This window comes from Bubalus bubalis, chromosome X, assembly GCF_019923935.1.
Source record: "Bubalus bubalis isolate 160015118507 breed Murrah chromosome X, NDDB_SH_1, whole genome shotgun sequence".
NCBI lineage: Eukaryota > Metazoa > Chordata > Mammalia > Artiodactyla > Bovidae > Bubalus > Bubalus bubalis.
In genome coordinates, this window is record NC_059181.1 from 34,797,587 (window position 1) to 34,813,352 (window position 15,766).

General features: G+C 39.6%; 1 long non-coding RNA gene across 1 annotated transcript in view; it reads left to right on the forward strand.

Annotated features, from left to right (window-relative positions):
* The first annotated feature begins 422 nt into the window (after positions 1-422).
* LOC123331814 overlaps positions 423-15,766 on the forward strand; it is a 41,154-nt gene continuing 25,810 nt past the window's right edge. Inside the window, exon 1 of the long non-coding RNA XR_006548606.2 lies at positions 423-703. This is a non-coding gene — a long non-coding RNA (uncharacterized LOC123331814). The remainder of the gene's footprint in view (positions 704-15,766) is intronic.

Consider the following 15,766-nt stretch of genomic DNA (forward strand, 5'->3'; position numbering starts at 1 on the left):
AATGAACTTTCTTGATTGTAATGTATATGTGCCTGACATTAAGCTGATTGTCGAGGCATCTGCTTCAGAGACATCCATGTTGAATAAACACACAATTATGTGAAGAGCCAGGCCCGCCCCAGCCATGAAATGCCTCTTTTTAGAAAGCTCTGGTTAACCATTTGACTGACCGTTTGTTTTTACCTTCCTGCGCTTTAACTCTGGAGAAGGCAATGGCAACCCACTCGAGTACTCTTGCCTGGAAAATCCCATGGACGGAGAAGCCTGGTAGGCTGCAGTCCCTGGGGTCGCTAAGAGTCGGACACGACTCAGCGACTTCACTTTCACTTTTCACTTTCACACATTGGAGAAGGAAATGGCAACCCACTCCAGGGTTCTTGCTTTGAGAATCCCAGGGACGGGGGAGCCTGGTGGGCTGCTGTCTATGGGGTCGCACAGAGTCGGACACGACTGAAGTGATTTAGCAGCAGCAGCAGCAGCGCTTTAACTCCCACTCTGACGTTTTATATTTACCAATTAAGAGCTAACCTGTGAAACCCTAAGTACGCCACACCAGATCCCAATAAAATGGAACCCAGGACTGCAAGTGCTCGTTTGCTCGCGCATGCTCTCTGTGTCTTTCACGGCGCGCACATGCTCTTTCTGCATCTCTACCCGCGGTTTCAATGTGTGGCCCAGGCGTGCAGCGTATTCTCCAGCACTTGTGAGTAAATAAGCTTAGTTTTTTTTCAAATTTCCCCTATAGCTGTTGCCGAGTTGCATCTTGCAGTCATAATAAGGACCACAAGAGTCAGCGCAGCCAGGACACTGGCCCTCATTGGCGAAACCCCTGTGGGGCTCTCACAAATAGTATGGGCCCAAATGAGCGCCCCAGGCATTTCTAGCTGATATAATTGCTATGGACAGGCTGAGACTGACATGAAAACATCGTGTCTATTATGCTTGTTACTTGCTGCCCTTTTGTTACTATAACATTTAAGTTACAGTAACAACTTTATGGTCAACGTTTGTAAATATTCTTCATGTTAATGAAAACTATATTGTACTGTTGTTGGGTGATTTATGTATGAACACACACATAACCATCAGGCTATGTTTGTTAATAGTGTTTAGATCTTCCATATTCCAATTGATTTTTTTGTGTGATTGTTACCGAAAGAGGAGTATGCTAAAAACCTCCTATGAGGTTTCTCCCTTTCTTATTATAATTGTGTATATTTTGGCTGTGTGTGTTTTGAGCTTATGCTGTTTTTTAATATATATATATATATGATTTTTATTTATTTATTTTTGGTTGTGCTGGGTCTTCTTTGCTGTGTGGGCTTTTCTCTAGCTGTAGCCAGCAGGGGCTACTCTGGTTGCGGCTTCTCATTGCGGTGGCTTCTCTTGCTGTGGAGCGCTGGCTCTAGGGCACGTGAGCTCAGTAGGTGTGCCTCGTGGGCTCTAGAGATTCAAGGTGCAAGGGCTTAGTTGCTCCCAGACCTGTGGGATCTCCCTGGATCAGGGACCTGTGTACCCTGCACTGGCAGGGGATTCTTTATCATACACACAGGTAGATTCTTTATCACTGAGCCACTAGGGAAGTCCCCTGCTGTTTTATCTTACTGATGAAATGAGTCATTGTGCTTTTTAAAGTTTTCATTTATTTATTTAAATTATTTGACTGCACTGGGTCTTAGTTGAGCCACGCAGGATCTTCTATCTTTTGTGATATGTGGGATCTTTTGTTGTGCCATGTGAACTCTAAGTTGCAGCATCTAGTTCCCTGATCAGGGATTGAACCCTGAGCGCCTTGCATTGGGAGCACAAAGTGTTAGCCAGTGAACCACCAGGGAAGTCCCTCCTTCAGCTTTTTTGAGTTCTCTATCTCCTGTAATGCTTTTTGGCCTTAGTAGATCTATGGTAGGGCTTCCCTGGTGGCTAGTGGTTAAGAACCCGCTGCCAGGGCATGTCTCCTACAGGAGACATGGTTTCAATCCCTGGGTAGGGAAGATCCCCTGGAGAAGGAAACAGGCAACCCATTCCAGTGGTCTTGCCTGGGAAATCCCAAGGACAGAGAAGCCTGGTGGGCTACAGTCCATGAGGTCACAAAGTTAGACATGACTTGGTGACTAGACAACAACAAATCTGTGGAATATGTAATTGATTTTGTTTTTTTCTCTCAACACCAAGATAACCTTCCTGCACCCTCTGTGTAAAAGTTAGTTCTGCTTTTCTCTAGTACTAAGGATGTAGCCCTTTTTTGATCACAGACTCTCCTCCTTGGTACACCTTGAGTCTTGGCTTCTCTGTTTCCATCCTCCTTCCCTGTTTCCATCATTCCTACTCAAGCCCAAGAATCTAACTCCCAAAATAAAGTAAGCACAAAGCCTCTCATGATCGAGGGGAAGGGAGGTGAGACCAATTGTCTTCTTCTCTGCTAAGCTTCTCACTTTATAGTACAACCTTGGCCCTGGAGTTTTCCATGGTCTTACCTGCTCCTTGGTATATTTTAAGTGATGGCTCATAAATTTTATCAAGTGTTTTAAATTACTTTTAGCAATAGAATTCATCTAAATAATTTATCCCACCTTAACTAGAAATTAAAATTCAACAAATGTAGCATTTTGGCACAGAACAAAAAAATTAACTCCATTTCCAATGAATTTTAGAATTCTAACAGTATTCTTGAGGTCCAAAGTTTTTGAGTATAAGAGTTGAGCTGCTTGAGAAAAGAAAATGTTTATTGACTTCCAAAAGCTCTGTTTGAACACCTGAGAGGTAGGACCCAAAGTACCAAATAACACTTTTGCAGAGAACCCATAACTATGAAAGCATTGGTCTTTTCTACCCTAGAAGTGCAGCTCAGTGGGAGGGAAGGGAGAACTGGGAGAGGAGAGAAAGGCATTGGTACACGTTTTGGAGAAAGGGATGGATGCTGCTAGATGGAGCCAATGTATGATGAAATAAGATCAGACATGACTTATTGACCACTTCTCATTTGGAATTCCAAGAGTGCAACATGCCAACATCTACAGCCTCATAGTAGAAATGGCCACAGGAAAGGTGTGATTGTAAAGCAATTATGACTGTCCCAAGTTGCTTGCATCCCCAAATTTCTTGCAGTATAGTTGGCTCTCTGGGAATGAGACAGATTTTCCTAGTGTCTCTGAAAGGAGACAATTTGAGGAAGTCTCAGTAGATTTGAGGAGAAGGCAATGGCACCCCACTCCAGTACTCTTGCCTGGAAAATACCATAGGTGGAGCAGCCTGGTAGGCTACAGTCCATGGGGTCGCTAAGAGTCGGACACAACTGAGTGACTTCACTTTCACTTTTCACTGTCATGCATTGAAGAAGGAAATGGCAAGCCACTCCAGTGTTCTTGCCTGGGGAATCTCAGGGACGGGGGAGCCTGGTGGGCTGCCTTCTATGGGGTTGCACAGAGTTGGACACGACTGAAGTGACTTAGCAGCAGCAGCAGCAGCAGTGGATTTGAAGGGACTCAGTGTTTACATAAAGAGGATGACATAGATCTGGCATCAGAGAGCCATCAACAAGATGGGATTGAGGCATCTCAGCAGAGGCCAGAGAGCGGAAGGTGGCTGTGGACCAAACACAAACTGTAATGTGGCAATATACTAATAAAATACTCCACCAACCACAGTATATGTTATTGTTGTTCAGTCGCTCAGTCATGTCCAACTCTTTGCAATCCCATGGCCTGCAGTGTGCCAGGCTTCCCTGTCCTTCACCATCTCCTGGAGCTTGCTCAAACTCATGTCCATTGAGTCGGTGATGCCATCCAACCATCTTGTCCTCTGTCATCCCCCTATGTAGCCCAGAGGAAAACAAGTGGCAAAGATGAAAATCCAGAATTTATTTCCTGAATAATGCTGACAAAAATCCAGAAATTGCTGAATTCACTATAAATGTTCAATTTATGTATCATTTGCTCTGCAAATTGGAAAATAGTAAAATTTGTGTTTAACTGGGAGCATAAGTTGTGTCTGTGCACACCAAATGTTATGATGGTGTTAATTGAGGTAATATAAGTGGGGATTTGTCTGAAATTCCAAAGATTTTTCATTATTATAGAAGTGATATTTACATAACATAAAATTAATCATGTTAAAGTGAACGATTTTATGATTTTAAGTGATATTTAATACGTTCACAAAGTTGTGCAACCACCATCTCCATTTATTTCCAAAACATTTTAATCATCCCCAAAGGAAACTGTAGCCATTCAGCAGTTGCTTACCATTCCTGTCTTTTGCCAGCCCCTGGCAAACACCAATGAGCTCTTTTTCTCTATGAATATACCTATTCGGAATTTTTCATGTAAATAAAATCATACAATATGTGACCTTTTGTGTCTGACTTCTTTCATTTAGCATAATTGTAATGCTTTTGAGGTTCATCTGTGTTAATAGCATGTATCAGTACTTCATTCCTTTTTATGGCTGAATAGTATTCCATTATATGTATATGTATTAATCCATTTATCCCTTGATATACATTTGGGCTGTTTTTGTATATGGTTATTGAGAAGAGAGCTGTTATGGACATGTAATTGCATGCATATGTTTGAGTATTTGCTCTGAATTCTCTTGGTTATATACATATTTAGGAGTAGAATTGTTGAGTGGGTGGAGGTTCTATGTTTTACTTTTTTTGAAGACCTGTTTTCCATAATGGCTGAATCATTTTACATTCTAACTAGCAATGCACAGTGATTCCAGTGTCTCTTCATACTAGCCAATGCTTGTTATTTTCTGTTTTATTGATTACAGCCATCCTAGTGGATGTGAAGTTGCACCTCATTATTGTTTGATTTGCATTTCTGTAATGACTAAAATGGAGAAGGCAATGGCACCCCACTCCAGTACTCTTGCCTGGAAAATCCCATGGATGGAGGAGCCTGGTAGGCTGCAGTCCATGGGGTTGCTAAGAGTCGGACACAACTGAGCGACTTCACTTTCACTTGTCACTTTCATGCGTTGGAGAAGGAAATGGCAAGCCACTCCAGTGTTCTTGCCTGGAGAATCCCAGGGGTGGGAGAGCCTGGTGGGGCTGACGTCTTTGGGGTCGCACAGAGTCGGACACAACTGAAGTGACTTAGCAGCAGCAATGACTAAAAATGTTGAGCATCTTTTCATGTGCTCACCCATTTGTATATCATCTCCAGAGAAATATCTATTCAAATCTTTCAGCTGTTTTTAAAATTAGATTGTTTGACTTTTTGTTGTTGTAAGGATTCTTTATATATTTTGAATGCTAAATTTTTATCAGATAAATAATTTGCAAATATTCTCTTCCATTCTGTAGATTGTATTTTTGCTTCCTTGATATGTAAGTTTTTAATTTTGATGAAGTCCAGTTTATCTATTTTGTTGGTTATACATTTGATATCTTATCCAAGAATACATCGGTAAACCCAAGATATGAAATTTATTTTTGTATTTCCTTGTACTGACTTTATAATTTTATCTTTTTCATTTAATCCTTTGTCTGTTTTGAGTTAAGTTTTGTATATGAGATGAAGTCAGGGTCCAATTTCACTTTCATATAGGATATTCAATTATCCCAGCACCATTTGTTGAAAGAATAATTTTTCTACTTTGGACAGTGTTATAAAATGAATTGTATTCCCCCACAATTCATGTGTTTAAGCCCTAACTCCCACTGTGATTGTATTTGGAGATAGACCTTTAAAGAGAGGTGAGGTTAAATGAAGTCATAAATGTGAAACCCTAATCCAATATATCTGGTATCTTTATAAAAGGAAAAAAAGGACACCAGGAATACATGTACACAAAAGACTATGCGAGGGCACAGCAAGAAGACAGCCATCTGTAAGCCAAGGAAAGTGACCTCAGGAAACCCCAGTCCTGATGGCACATTGATCTTTGGACAAATGGTCTGTTTTTTAAACCACGTAGTCTGTGATATTTTGTTATGCAGCCCTAGCAGACTAAGGCAGGTAGTCTTGGCATCATTATAAGAAATCAATTGACTTTAGACATCTAGTTTTTTTCTGGACTCGCAATTCTGTTCCTTTGGTCTTTATGCCAGTAGCACACTGTTAGAATTACTGTAGTTTTTCACCTAGTTTTGAAATCAAGAAGTTTGAATCCTCTAATTTTTTTTTCAAAATTGTTTTGGCTGTTTGGAGCCCCATGTAATTTCATGAGTTTGAGGTTTGACTTTTCCATTTCTGCAAACAAACAAACAAGCAAAAAGGAATGTTTCTTTTAAGGACATTGAATTTCTAGATTACTTTTGGCATTAAGTTTTCTAAATCCTGAACATATAATATCTTCAGTTTCTTTAGATCTTCAATAATTTCTTCAGCTTTGATTCATGAATTGATCCATTTGTTACAATATAAAATCCTTTCATCCCCTGTAAGTTTTTTTTAAGCAATTTAGGTCTATTTTGTCTAATATTAGTATAGCCACTCCACTCACTTTTGGTTATTATTCATATGTAACATCTTATTCCATCCTTTCAATTTCAAGCTATTTGTGTCTTTGGATCCAAAGTGAGTCTCTTATAGAGAACATATATTAATAGTTGGACTATGGGATTTAGAAAAGTCTATTGTGCAAATCTCCTTATTGCTTTTGGGTTTTAACCCACATACATGTAATTTTTGATGAGGAAGGATATACTTGTGCCATTTTGCTACTACTTTTTGGATTTTTTATTGCCTTTTCCCCTCATTTTCTTCATCTATACTTTCCTTTATGTTTAAGTTTTGAAGGGCACCACTTTGGTTCTTCTCTCATTTCCTTTTGTGTATATTTATAAAATATTTTCTTATTGTTACCATACGAGTTGCAATGAACATAGAAGATTTATAACAGTCTACTTAAAATAAATACCAACTTAGCTTCAATAGCATGTGTAAACTCTGGTCCTCTATATAGCTCAGTTGGTAAAGAATCTGCTTGCAATGGAGGAGACCCTGGTTTGATTCTTGGGTCAGGAAGATCTGCTGGAGAAAGGATAGGCTACCCACTCTAGTATTATTGGGCTTCCCTTATGGCTCAGCTGGTAAAGAATCTGCCTGCAATGCAAGAGACCTGGATTCGATCCCTGGGAAGATCCCCTGGAGAAGGGAAAAGCTACCCACTCCAGTATTCTGGCCTGGAGAATCCCATGTCTCAAAGAGTCGGATATGACTGAATGACTTTCATTCATTTGTATAGTTCCTCCCACCTTTGTTATCATTGTCAAATATTACATCTTTATGCATTGTGTGCACATTGATATAGATGTATAATTGCTGTTTTATACATTTGTATTTAAAGTTATGCAGGAAATAGAAAGGAGTTATAAACAAAAAAGTTATACTGTATGAGCTGTTTTGCATAAAATAGTCATTAATGGGAATACCAAATTCTGGACAGAAGCTTAAAATATTCATCAAAGTAGAAATATTTAATAATTAATAATTTTCTTTAATCAAGAAAGCAAAGTCATCTTAGGTATAGTCACTAACCACAAAAGGGCTAATACATCTTTATCTTTTTGCCTGAATTAAATTAGTTTAGAGCTTCCATTTCAGCTCTGTTGTAAAAATATATTCTTTCAGTTCAGTCACTCAGTCGTGTCCAATTCTTTGCGACCCCATGAACCCGCAGCACGCCAGGCCTCCCTGTCCATCACCAACTCCCAGAGTCCACCCAAACCCACGTCCATCGAGTTGGTGATACCATCCAATCATCTCATCCTCTGTCGTCCCCTTCTCCTCCTGCCCTCAATCTTTCCCAGCATCAACATCAATCTTTCAGCTTCAACATCAGTCCTTCCAATGAACACCCAGGACTGATCTCCTTTAGGATGGACTCGTTGGATTTCCTTGCAGTCCAAAGGACTCTCAAAAGTCTTCTCCAACACCACAGTTCAAAAGCATCAATTCTTTTGAATATGCTGTCTAGGTTGGTCATAACTTTCCTTCCAAGGAGTAAGTGTCTTTTAATTTCATGGCTGCAATCACCATCAGCAATAATCTTGGAGCCCAGAAAAATAAAGTCTGACACTGTTTCCACTGTTTCCCCATCTATTTCCCATGAAGTGATGGGACCAGATACCATGATCTTTGTTTTCTGAATGTTGAGCTTTAAGCCAACATTTTCACTCTCCACTTTCACTTTCATCAAGAGGCTCTTTAGTTCTTATTCACTTTCTGCCATAAGGATGGTGTCATCTGCATATCTGAGGTTATTGATATTTCTCCTGGCAATCTTAATTCCAGCTTGTGCTTCTTCCAGCCCAGAGTTTCTCATGATGTACTCTGCATGTAAGTTAAATAAGTAGGGTGACAATATACAGCCCTGATGTACTTCTTTTCCTATTTGGAACCAATCTGTTGTCGCATGTCCAGTTCTAACTGTTGTTTCCTGACCTGCATATAGGTTTCTCAAGAGGCAGGTCAGGTGGTCTGGTATTCCCATCTCTTTCAGAATTTTCCACAGTTTATTGTGATCCACACAGTCAAAGGCTTTGGCATAGTCAATAAAGCAGAAATAGATGTTTTTCTGGAACTCTCCTGCTTTTTTGATGACCCATCGGATGTTGGCAATTTGATCTCCGGTTCCTCTGCCTTTTCTAAAACCAACTTGAACATCTGGAAGTTCACGGTTCATATATTGCTGAAGCCTGGCTTGGAGAATTTTAAGCATTATTTTAGTAGCGTGTGAGATGAGTGCAATTGTGCAGTAGTTTGAACATTCTTTGGCATTGCCTTTCTTTGGGATTGGAAGGAAAACTGACCTTTTCCAGTCCTGTGGCCACTGCTGAGTTTTCCCAATTTGCTGGCATATTGAGTCAGCACTTTCACAACATCATCTTTCAGGATTTGAAATAGCTCAACTGGAATTCCATCATCTCCACTAGCTTTGTTCATAGTGATGCTTTCTAAGGCCCACTTGACTTCACATTCCAGGATGTCTGCCTCTAGGTCAGTGATCACACCATCGTGATTATCTTGGTCGTGAAGATCTTTTTTGTACAGATCTTCTGTGTATTCTTGCCACCTCTTCTTAGTATCTTCTGCTTCTGTTAGGTCCCTACCATTTCTGTCCTTTATTGAGCCCATCTTTGCATAAAATGTTCCCTTAGTATCTCTAAGTTTCTTAAAGAGATCTCTAGTCTTTCCCATTCTGTTGTTTTCCTCTATTTCTTTGCATTGATCGCTAAGGAAGGCTTTCTTATCTCCTTACTATTCTTTGGAACTCTGCATTCGAATGGGTATATCTTTCCTTTTCTCCTTTGCTTTTTGCTTCCCTTCTTTTCACAGCTATTTGTAAGGTCTCCCCAGACAGCGATTTTGCTTTTTTGCATTTCTTTTCCATGGGGATGGTCTTGATCCCTGTCTCCTGTACAATGTCACGAACCTCCATCCATAGTTCATCAGGCACTCTGTCTACCAGATCTAGTCCCTTAAATCTATTTCTCACTTGCACTGTATAGTCATAAGGGATTTGATTTAGGTCATACCTGAATGGTCTAGTGGTTTTCTCCACTTTCTTCAATTTCAGTCTGAATTTGGCAATAAGGTGTTCATAAGGTGAACCACAGTCAGCTCCCTGTCTTGTTTTTGCTCAGTGTATAGAGCTTCTCCGTCTTTGGCTGCAGAGAATATAATCAGTCTGATTTCAGTGTCGACCATCTGGTGATGTCCATGTGTAGAGTCGTCTGTTGTGTTGTTGGAAGAGGGTGTTTGCTATGACCAGTTCATTCTCTTGGCAGAACTCTACTAGCCTTTGCCCTGCTTCATTCTCTACTCCATGGACAAATTTACCCATTGCTCCAAGTGTTTCTTGACTTCCTACTTTTGCATTCCAGTCCCCTATAATGAAAAGCACATCTTTTTTGGGTGTTAGTTCTAGAAGGTCTTGTAGGTCTTCATAGAACTGTTCAACTTCAGCTTCTTCAACGTTACTGGTCGGGGCATAGACTTGGATTACCGTGATATTGAATGGTTTGCCTTGGAAACAAACAGAGATCATTCTGTTGTTTTTGAGATTGCATCCAAGTACTGCATTTCAGACTCTTTTGTTGACTATGATGGCTACTCCATTTCTTCTAAGGGATTCCTGCCCACAGTAGTAGATATAATGGTCATCTGAGTTAAATTCACCCATTCCAGTCCATCTTAGTCTGCTGATTCCTAGAATTTCGATGTTCACTCTTGTCATCTCCTGTTTGACCACTTCCAATTTGCCTTGATTCATGGACCTAACATTCCAGGTTCCTATGCAATATTGGTCTTTACAGCATTGGACCTTGCTTCTATCACCCGTCACATCCACAACTGGGTGTTGTTTTGGCTTTGGCTCCATCCCTTCATTCTTTCTGGAGTTATTTCTCCACTGATCTCCTGTAGCATATTGGGCACCTACCGACCTGGGGAGTTCATCTTTCAGTGTCCTATCTTTTTGCCTTTTCATACTGTTCACGGGGTTCTCAAGGCAAGAATACTGAAGTGGTTTGCTATTCCTTCTCTGGTGGACCACATTCTGTCAGGTAAATTCTGGGTTGAAACTCAACTTCTTTTAGGGTAGCACTCTCCTAGTTCAGGAAATTCTTGTTTCTCCTTTCCTTTTATTTGCCTTAGAGGTCATCTGTGTTCCAAGAGGCTTTATAAATAGGCTCACTTTTAGGGGATACATGTTATTTATTATATGTAACTTAACACTGGAACCAACTAAACACTGACTTTGACTGAAGTGAATAATCTTAAGTGGTATTACTAGTTGACATCTATCCACTGCCTCTGTGACTCAGACGTCCATGCCCCTCTGTTCTGTGTTGCTCAGTTTATTACAGATCAGTATGTGTGTTTATTTTTTCTTCATTTTGGGGTCTAACCAAGTTGCCACTCTGAAACGTGTAAACCACTTTTGGATTCTCCCCAGCCACCACATTGAGAACATACAATCATAACTACTCTAAGCTGAAGTGCCAAAGTAGCCATGGGATTTTTCCAAGGACCTTTCTCTAATGCCTCTTAGGTTTGGATCCCACTAATCCTAAACCCTAGGAAACAGCCTGGGGACATTTAATCCACATTTTAACTTCCTTAATCATATCTATCATGTGAAGAAAGCTGAGTGCCAAAGAATTGATGCTTTTGAACTGTGGTGTTGGAGAAGACTCTTGAGAGTCCCTTGGACTGCAAGGAGATCCAACAGGTCCATTCAGAAGGAGATCAGCCCTGGGATTTCTTTGGAGGGAATGATGCTGAAGCTGAAACTCCAGTCCTTTGGCCACCTCATGTGAAGAGTTGACTCATTGGAAAAGACTCTGATGCTGGGAGGGATTGGGGGCAGGAGGAGAAGGGGACGACAGAGGATGAGAAGGCTGGATGGCATTACTGACTCGATGGACGTGAGTCTGAGTGAACTCCGGGAGTTGGTGATGGATAGGGAGGCCTGGCGTGCTGCGATTCATGGGGTAGCAAAGAGTTGGACACGACTGAGCGACTGAACTGAACTGAACTGAACTAATCATGTCTTTCAATTATTTCTTTTTCTTTTCCTAAAGAAAAGAAAAATTTTAACTTCCACCTTTTAACTTTCTTATGTCTATCAATTATTTCTTTTTCTTTTCTCACATCCTTCTACAATCCTTTGAGTAGAATACATACAGCATAAACTCTAGGTCTGCTTCCTTCAAGGCTGAGTTTACTAGAGTGCCAGGTTTTCATAACTTGTGTATTCTGCCAGTTTAAAATATCTACTCAGAAACTCGGTTTCTTTATTCTCAGCTGGATTAGCCTTACTCTGCCTCTTATAATTATTAATACCAGTGACTCAGTGGGTGAGGGATCTCAGATTATCAAGAAAATGTGAGAAAGAAAAGCCTTGATTATTATCAAAATATTGTCTACTGCCACACCTGCAAACAAAAATTTGTGGCTAATTAGATGACTGGAAAGGGGATAACATTTTATTAGGGTATCTGTATTAGTCTGTCTCCTTTGAGAAGACTGAAGTTTTGATATGTTAAATGGCTTGCCTGAGAACCCGGTGACAATAGCAACTCCAGGTATAGAAAAACACAATATTTTTCTATTGCTGGAAGCTCTAAAACTGGAGATGAGAAACGGAAAGGGGCTTTCAGCTAGCTCAACACCAGTGATTCACAAACATGCATTAGAATTGATCACAGAGCTTTTGAAAAGTATTTATGACTCTCCCACAGCAAGCATGCAGATTCATCATGTCAGGGGTACGTTCCATTACCTTGTTTTTAAAAAATAATCCCCTCAGATAATTTCTGTGCTTTATAAAATAAAAATTCAAGAGCATGTGTAATACACTTCCAGTGTGCCTCAAATGTTACCTTTCCTGGGCTTCCTTCTAACAGTTCTTTTGTGGTATCTTCCAGCTCCCAAAGACCAAATGGGAGGCAGCTAAGGCTGGAATCGGGTCTGATGTAGGCACAGCTTGAGTCAGTGGTTTTAACACTGTTGTGTGCTTCAGGATCATCTAAGATGCTTGTTAAAAATGCGCTTAGCAGGTGCCACTTCCAAGTTGCCTGAATCGCTTTATGGACACTTGATAATGGGTAACTAATAAATAGATATATGCTCGAATTCAAAGCTGACTTCTGGTATAACCTGAAAGTGAAGCTTTGGGGCTCTTCCGCCATTACCCACGTCAGAACTTTGGCTGCCCTGTTGTGTATCTACCCCAAACAACTTAATAGCTGTGCTTATTTACTCAAACATTTGCCTCTAATAGTTGAACCTTCCTTCCGTTGAAGGCAGCAAACCGTCTGTTTCCTGGTCTTGGCTTTGGAACACAATCTGGCGGTGAGTAGAAAGTGAGCATTACTTGTCTGTTGGATTTGGCAGGATGGCATGTACAAAACATTCCCCAAAGTATTTCTGAGCCTGCTCCTGGAAACATAAAGTGTCTTCCAAGCCTGTAAAATGAACTGTGATGTTTACTCAGTGGAGAGTTTGAGATCACTGAATTTGCTGATTGATAAATGCCTGTTTGGACAATGGAGCATGCCCTCCAAGCATAATCTGTCTCCCGGTAATTCTCAGAAAACACAGATGGCAAGAAAGTTTGGACCTCAAAAGCCCTGGCATCCCAGGGGTTTGTATAGAGTTTAATTACTTTGCAGGTAAATAGCGAACAGATGTGTATCACCAGGTCCAGTAGTATGGTGAACCATGGTATCTGCCCAAACCCTGTCTTCTTGGCTCCTTGTTTGGATCCCTCTGAACACAGAGACAGGAGGCCAAAAATCTGTGTGGTGAGTTCCATAGCCTGTACTGCCAGATGAGGCAAGTGAGAACCATTAGGAGAAATGTCCAAGTTAGGATAATTATCGGGGGCAACTTCCTAAAGCCCAGCAGTCTGTGTCTCTGTGTATATATTATGTGTATATTGTGTGTGTGTGTGTGTGTAGGAGTCTTAAGGACCATTTTTATTTAAGTTTGGAAGTAAGAATGTTTTTAAGTAAATTAAGGAATAATTTTAGATTTTTTTTTTTTACAAAGTAGTTCTGTATCCCCATCACCTAGATTCCCCTATTATTAACATCTGAAAAACCATGATACACTTCCCAAAACTAAAAAACCAACACTGGCACATTACTAATAACTAAATTATGGACTTCATTTGGATTTCATTAGACTATGACTAATGGATTTTTTTTTGTTTGTTTTGTTTTGTCTGTTCCAGAATCTAATCCGGAGTACTAAATTACATTTGTCATGTCTCCTTGGTCTTCTCTGGACTGTGATAATTTCTCAGACTTTCCTTTTTTTCTATAACCTTGACAGTTTTTTGGAGTACTGGTCAGGTATCTTGTTGAATGTCCCTCCATTTGAGTTTTTCTGATGTTTTCTCACGATTAGACTAGGCTAAGGGATTTTGTAAAGAATACCACATAGGTAAAATGTCATTCTAATGACATTATATGAATTTGTGCATACTGTCAACATGACTTAATGCTGGTGATTTTAACCTTGATTACTGGACTCAGTTTGCTATGCTAGGTTTTTCCATTATTCATGTTGATATATGGCAAAACCAATACAATATTGTAAAGTTAAAAAATTAAAAAAAAAGTTGAAAAAAAAATAAAATGTGAGATACGTTACCATAAAAAAAAAAAAAAAAAAACATTGCTCTGCCTTCCATCCATACGCTTCCCTTTGAAATCAAGTCACTAAATCCAGCCTACATTCAAGGGAAGTGGGGAGAATGCAGATGCACTTTCTGGGTCATATTGACATAAATTACTTGGAATTATTCTGTAAGGAAAATTTGTCTTCCTTTAATTAATTAATTAATTATATCAGTATAGATTCTGGTACACTTAATATATATATATATATTTCTTATATATATAATATATAGCTTTTTTGACTTAATTTTTGGATTTCTTTCATTAATGTTTTCCAGTTTTTCACATATAGATTCTGCACATATTTTATTAGATTTGTACCCAAGTACTTCGTTTTGGGGGTGCAATTATAAATGGAATTACCAGTTTTTAATGTCAAATTATAGTTATTTTTTCTCATATTTAGAAATGCAGCTTACTTATGCCTATTGACATTGTAATATGTGACCTTGCTAAACTTATTAGTTCTAGTTTTATAGTCGATTCTTTGGGATTTTCTACGTAGGCGGTCATGTTATCTGAGAATCAAGATTTATTTCTTCCTTCCCAATTTGTACACCTGGTATTTCTTTTTCTTGCTTTACTAATCTGCATGTATGCTAGGTCACTTTAGTCATGTCCAACCCTTTGTGACCCTATGGACTGTAGCCCACCAGGCTTCTCTGTCCAAGGGATTCTCCAGGCAAGAATACTGGAGTGGGTTGCCATTTCCTTCTCCCCAGCGTCTTCCCCACTCAGGGATCAAACCTGCGTCTCTTAGGTCTCCTGCATTGGCAGGCAGGTTCTTTACCACTAACACCACCTGGGATGCCCTTACTAATCTAGATAGTAGTTTTAATAAAATATTGAATAGCCGTGGTCAGAGATGGCAGCCTTGCCTTATTTTAAGGTGAAGGCATTCAATCTGATGCCTTCTAGTATAATGTTAGCTGTAGGTTTTTTTGTGGATATTTTCAATTAGAATAAGGAAACTCCCCTCTGTTACTAGTTTTTGAGTGTTCTTATCATGTATGAGTGTGGAATTTTGTCAAATGATTTTCTGTACTTACTTTAAAATTTAGTGTTTTAATACACTGAATTATATTAATTTTTTATATGTTGAATTAACCTTGAGTTCTTGTGGTAAATCCCATCTTGTTGGTGTTCAGTCGCTAAGCCGTGTCTGACTCTCTGTGACCTCATAAACTCTATCTAGCACACCAGTCTTCCCTGTCCTTCACTATCTCCCTGAGTTTGCTCAAATTCATGTCCATTGAGTCAGTGATGCTGTCCAACCATCTTCTCCTCTATCACCCACTTCTCTTGTCCTTAATCTTTCCCAGCATCTGGGTCTTTTCCAGTGAGTTGGCTTTTCCCCTCAGTTGGCCAAAGTATTGGAGCTTCAACTTCATCATCAATCCTTTCAATGAATATTCAGGGTTGATTTCCTTAGGTTGTGATATATTTTAATTTTGTTATGTTGCTGGATTCAATTTGTTGATATTTTCTAATGGATTTTTACATCTGTATTAATTAGAGATATTAGTGTATAGCTATATTGAGTTTTGATGTCTTTGGTTTGGGTATGAAGGTACTGATGGATTTATAAAATGAATTTAGAAGTGTTCTCTTGTTTCTTCAAAGAGG